Genomic DNA, 7704 nt, shown 5'->3' with positions numbered 1-7704 from the left:
ATATACATAACACAGGGCACACAGTTAACACAGGATATATACATAACACGGCAGACAGTTAACACAGGATATATACATAACACAGGGCACACAGTTAACACAGGATATATACATAACACAGGGCACACAGTTAAAACAGGATATATACATAACACGGCAGACAGTTAACACAGGATATATACATAACACAGGGCACACAGTTAACACAGGATATATACATAACATAGGGCACACAGTTAACAAAGGATATATACATAACATAGGGCACACAGTTAACACAGGATATATACATAACACAGGGCACACAGTTAACACAGGATATATACATAACACGGCACACAGTTAACACAGGATATATACATAACACAGGGCACACAGTTAACACAGGATATATACATAACACAGGGCACACAGTTAACACAGGATATATACATAACACAGGGCACACAGTTAACACAGGGCACACAGTTAGCACAGGATATATACTTATCACAGGGCACACAGTTAACACAGGAGATATACATAACACAGGGCACACAGTTAACACAGGGTATACACATAACACAGGGCACACAGTTAACACAGGAGATATACATAACACAGGACACACAGTTAACACAGGATATATACATAACACAGGGCACACAGTTAACACAGGATATATACATAACACAGGGCACACAGTTAACACAGGATATATACATCACACATGGCACACAGTTAACACAGGATATATACATAACACAGGGCACACAGTTAACACAGGATTTTTACATAACACAGGGCACACAGTTAACACAGGATATATACATAACACGGCACACAGTTAACACAGGATATATACATAACACAGGGCACACAGTTAACACAGGATATATACATAACACAGGGCACACAGTTAACACAGGATATATACATAACACAGGGCACACAGTTAACACAGGATATATACATAACAGGGCACACAGTTAACACAGGATATATACATAACACAGGGCACACAGTTAACACAGGGCACACAGTTAACACAGGATATATACATGACACAGGGCACACAGTTAACACAGGGCACACAGTTAACACAGGATATATACATAACACAGGGCACACAGTTAACACAGGATATATACATAACACAGGGCACAGAGTTAACACAGTTAACACAGGATATATACATAACACAGGGCACACAGTTGACACAGGATATATACATAACACAGGGCACACAGTTAACACAGGGCACACAGTTAACACAGGATATATACATAACACAGGGCACACAGTTAACACAGAATATATAAATAACACAGGGCACACAGTTAACACAGTATATATACATAACACAGGGCAGACAGTTAACACAGGGCACACAGTTAACACAGGATATATACATAACACAGGGCACACAGTTAACACAGGATACATACATAACACGGCAGACAGTTAACACTGAATATATACATAACACAGGGCACCCAGTTAACACAGGATATATACATAACATAGGGCACACAGTTAACAAAGGATATATACATAACACAGGGCACACAGTTAACACAGGATATATACATAACACAGGGCACACAGTTAACACAGGATATATACATAACACGGCAGACAGTTAACACAGGATATATACATAACACAGGGCACACAGTTAACACAGGATATATACATAACATAGGGCACACAGTTAACAAAGGATATATACATAACATAGGGCACACAGTTAACACAGGATATATACATAACACAGGGCACACAGTTAACACAGGATATATACATAACACAGGGCACACAGTTAACACAGGATATATACATAACACAGGGCACACAGTTAACACAGGATATATACATAACACAGGGCACACAGTTAACACAGGATATATACATAACACAGGGCACACAGTTAACACAGGATATATACATAACACAGGGCACACAGTTAACACAGGATATATACATAACACAGGGCACACAGTTAACACAGGATATATACATAACACAGGGCACACAGTTAACACAGGATATATACATAACACAGGGCACACAGTTAACACAGGATATATACATAACACAGGGCACACAGTTAACACAGGATATATACATAACACAGGGCACACAATTAACACAGGGCACACAGTTATCACAGGATATATACATAACACAGGGCACACAATTAACACACGGCACACAGTTAACACAGGATATATACATAACACAGGGCACACAGTTAACACAGGATATATACATAACACAGGGCTCACTGTTAATACTGGATATATACATAACACAGGGCACACAGTTAACACAGGATATATACATAACACAGGGCACACAGTTAACACAGGATATATACATAACACAGGGCACACAGTTTACACAGGATATATACATAACACAGGGCACACAGTTAACACAGGATATATACATAACACAGGGCACACAGTTAACACAGGATATATACAACACACAGGGCACACAGTTAACGCAGGATATATACATAACACAGGGCACACAGTTAACAGGATATATACATAACACAGGGCACACAGTTAACACAGGGCACACAGTTAGCACAGGATATATACTTATCACAGGGCACACAGTTAACACAGGATATATACGTAACACAGGGCACACAGTTAACACAGGAGATATGCATAACACAGGGCACACAGTTAACACAGGATATATACATAACACAGGGCACACAGTTAACACAGGATATATACATAACACAGGGCACACAGTTAACGCAGGATATATACATAACACAGGGCACACTGTTAATACAGGGCACACAGTTAGCACAGGATATATACATAACACAGGGCACACAGTTAACACAGGATATATACATAACACAGGGCACACAGTTAACACAGGGCACACAGTTAACACAGGATATATACATAACACAGGGCACACAGTTAACACAGGGCACACAGTTAGCACAGGATATATACTTATCACAGGGCACACAGTTAACACAGGATATATACGTAACACAGGGCACACAGTTAACACAGGATATATACATAACACAGGGCACACAGTTAACACAGGGCACACATTAACACAGGATATATACACAACACAGGGCACACATTAACACAGGATATATACATAACACAGGGCACACAGTTAACACAGGATATATACATAAGACAGGGCACACGTTAACACAGGATATATACACAGGGCACACGTTAAAACAGGATATATACATAACACAGGGCACACAGTTAACACAGGGCACACAGCACAGGATATACACTTATCACAGGGCACACAGTTAACACAGGGTTTTACATTTAACATAGGCCATATATTCAACTTGAAGCCTATACCCAACAAGGACATGTTAAGTGAACATGGGCATATACAGAGCATATAGTGAAAATGGAACATGCACAACAACAGACATTTGCATATATATAGCTCTTTTAACATTAAAAAGTATGCCAAGGCACTTCGCAGATAGGAGTAAGGGCAATGGATGTCCAACAGGAAGGGGGAGATTAGGAGGGGTGATCTAAAGCTTGGTTAGAGGGAAATTTTGAGAAGGTTTTTAAAACAGGAGAGAGGTGGAGAGGAGAGAGGTTTAAGGGGGGAATTCCAGAATGTCGAACCTAAGCAACAAACGGATCTACCACCAAAGGTGGGGCAAAGGAAGAGGGAATGCACAAAATGTTGGAAGCAGATGAACAGAGTGCTGGGAGATGGGGAGGCTGAAGAAGATTGCAGAGATAGGATGGGTGAGAACTTGGTTGGATTTAAAGATGAAGACATGGATTTAAAATTTAGCATCTGCCAATTTTCAGCGCCGAAGATCAAGGAAATTCGAGTGTAACTTAGACCGATTTTTTGTAATGCTACGGCCGAGTTTCCTCAATCACTTGTGCCAATTTCACAATTTCTGCTGTAACTCTCTGCTGCTCAATGACATACCTCCAACCCCCATGCAATAGAGCAGATCGTGCAAATTTACATGCATTTACACCAGTTTTCTATGGGTGTAGATTTAAGACAAAAACTTTGGGAGCAGCAAGGACCACAGTCACTATTTCTGGAGTTTTACAGTGATTGTCTCGGCAATTTAAAAAAAAATTATTTGTGAGACCCACACTGTATTTTCTATATCTTCGAATGCTTTTTTAAAGCATTCGAAAAAGTTATATTAAAATTTGAAAAAAGCTTCATGATTGCATCTTCTTGAACATGCTGCGCCTAATGTGTATAAATGATAGGTTAATGGCTTCAAACTTTAATTTTCATAGATAAAGAGGGATCTAATGAAGAAATACAGCTTGAGTTCTGCGCTTTCCTCAGGCCCAGATTTTTTACGCTATGTTCTGTTTGTTTACGATGGTTTTTTTTAACTTTCCGGCATATGCTAATGAGATTGGCAGGAAATGTTGGCATAAGTACCAGTCGGCAAGATCAGCCAAGAAGCCTGGCATACATTTTTGGTGTATTGTTCCATTTACGATGGGCATCTTTAGCACACTTGGCAGCAGAAACAAAGCATTAGGGCACAGAGTTAACACAGGATAAAGGGTCAACATGGGCATACAATCAATACTAGTCATACACTCTACACATGGACATACCATCAATGCTGGTCATACACTCTACACATGGACATACCATCAATGCTAGTCATACACTCTACACATGGACATACCATCAATGCTAATCATACACTCTACACATGGACATACCATCAATGCTAATCATACACTCTACACATGTGCATACAATCAATGCTAGTCATACACTCTACACATGGACATACAATCAATGCTAGTCATACACTCTACACATGTGCATACAATCAATGCTAGTCATACACTCTACACATGGGCATACAATCAATACTAGTCATACACTCTACACATGTGCATACAATCAATGCTAGTCATACACTCTACACATGGACATACAATCAATGCTAGGCATACACTCTGCACATGGGCATACAATCAATGCTAGTCATACACTACACATGGGCATACAAACAATGCTAGTCATACACTCTACACATGGGCATACAATCAATGCTAGGCATAGACTCTACACATGGGCATACAATCAATGCTAGTCATACACTCTACACATGTGCATACAATCAATGCTAGTCATACACTCTACACATGGACATACAATCAATGCTAGGCATAGACTCTACACATGGGCATACAATCAATACTAGTCATACACTCTACACATGTGCATACAATCAATGCTAGTCATACACTCTACACATGGACATACAATCAATGCTAGTCATACACTCTACACATGGACATACAATCAATGCTAGGCATACACTCTGCACATGGGCATACAATCAATGCTAGTCATACACTACACATGGGCATACAAACAATGCTAGTCATACACTCTACACATGGGCATACAATCAATGCTAGGCATAGACTCTACACATGGGCATACAATCAATGCTAGTCATACACTCTACACATGGGCATAAAATCAATGCTAGTCATACACTCTACACATGGGCATAAAATCAATGCTAGTCATACACTCTACACACAGACATACCATCAATGCTAGGCATACACTCTACACATGGGCATACAATCAATGCTAGTCATACACTCTACACATGGGCATACCATCAATGCTAGTCATACACTCTACACATGGGCATACCATCAATGTTAGTCATACACTCTACACATGGGCATACCATAAATGCTAGTCATACACTCTACACATGGACATACAATCAATGCTAGCCATACACTCTACACATGTGCATATAATCAATGCTAGTCATACACTCTACACGTGGGCATACAATCAATGCTAGTCATACACTCTACACATGGACATACAATCAATGCTAGTCATACACTCTACATATGGGCATACAATCAATGCTAGTCATACACTCTACACATGGACATACAATCAATGCTAGTCATACACTCTACGCATGGGCATAAAATCAATGCTAGGCATACACTCTACACATGGGCATACAATCAATGCTAGTCATACACTATACACATGGGCATACAATCGATGCTAGTCATACACTCTACACATGGGCATAAAATCAATGCTAGTCATACACTACACATGGGCATACCATTAATGCTAGTCATACACTCTACACATGGGCATACCAGCAATGCTAGTCATACACTCTACACATGGGCATACCAGCAATGCTAGCCATATACCTGTGATGTTTGTGGGGGCGGGACTTCCTCTTCATCTGGTATTTCTCTTTCCTGTCCATGTGGTCTCACAAACAAAGGACCATTAGCTGGCCCCCGTCCATTTTGAATCCTCACAGACAAAGGAACACATGCTGACGTCCTCCATTTTGAGTCCGTCCGTTATCATCTCACAATTCGTTCGCAATTTCGATCTCCACATGGTAGCAGCGGTTTTAATACGTGTATAGAATCTTACAGTCCTCCCTTAAATGTCTCTCATGTTCATTCATGTGCAGACATTTCACCAGAGTTGGAGTAGTATGTATTCCGACCAGACATAGTCCCCTTTTATCTCCTACAATACAATATCTATACCCCCGTTTCACATTATTAAAGCTGATCCCGTAACAGTTCCATTGCACGCTTAAGTTTTCTTCCCTTGTTCTTTCTTTGTTTACGTCTTGCCCGCATTCCTCATTCCCATATTAGCACGATCAGCTGTAACCATAGCAGAGCTTGTGAGCACAGTCTTACCCATGGAGCTAAGTCTATGCGATTAAATCCCAAATCCCACCACGAAGTCACCTCGTTCATTAACGATGTCATTATTCTGTCATTAACATCATTCCTTCCTTTTAATACTGAGAATGTCCTTCCCACTTCTTCAATTCATTTCACAAACTCAGTGAGATTTTCATTTATCCAAGATAACCCATATCCAAAGATGGACATGTATTTCTCCAAATCTTCTATCCCGGTTGATGCCTTAACATGCATTGGATTCTGATTCATCAAAGGCAGGATAGTCCTGTTCCCGATTCTTACCATCCTTTTAGGTTGGTGGTCCAACAATAGACACCCTGTTCGTTATAAACAATGGTGGTATATTGAGTCGACCTTACGGTAGTGACCTGACACTGATACTTGGATATCCTAGTCAAGTTAAATCCACATAACAGCTCTTCATCGTCCAAGGCATTATACATACACATGGTGGTTCTTCCTTGGGTCTTACATAGATGTAATTTTACCTCATAGAGAGATTGGTTATATTTAACAACATATCCGGGCGATGATGTATATATTTATATAAAACACCATCTTTCAGGAAACCCATATTGGCTACCTTCTACACCCGCAGTGGTGCCCAAGGTTTGGACATTATGGGCATTATGATTCCTATCAAGCTATCATCGCTAGTCTGATTACATTCGTGTGGGGCGACATGTACCACAGTAAAACTTTGCAACTAACACACTGTCAAATTTGACTGATACCTTTCCACTGCCTTTAGGTATTTATCTTCCATCCAAGATGGAACCCTTCCCTCAGCTATTCTATTCAAATTCCTTCCTATGTCTTGTAGAATCCAAGAACTCATCATCGTGCAAGCATCATTTTGTGCTGCCTGATCAGAGGCGTTTCTATCCTCCCTTGCCAAATTGTTTATGGCCTGTGCCTAATTTTCCAACAATTTAACTAACCCTTGCATGTGAATTGTCAA

The sequence above is a fragment of the Somniosus microcephalus genome, chromosome 1 (assembly GCF_052327205.1).
Source record: "Somniosus microcephalus isolate GS21.2 chromosome 1, FLI_Smic_1.0, whole genome shotgun sequence".
Lineage (NCBI taxonomy): Eukaryota > Metazoa > Chordata > Chondrichthyes > Squaliformes > Somniosidae > Somniosus > Somniosus microcephalus.
This window is presented reverse-complemented; position numbering follows the sequence as displayed.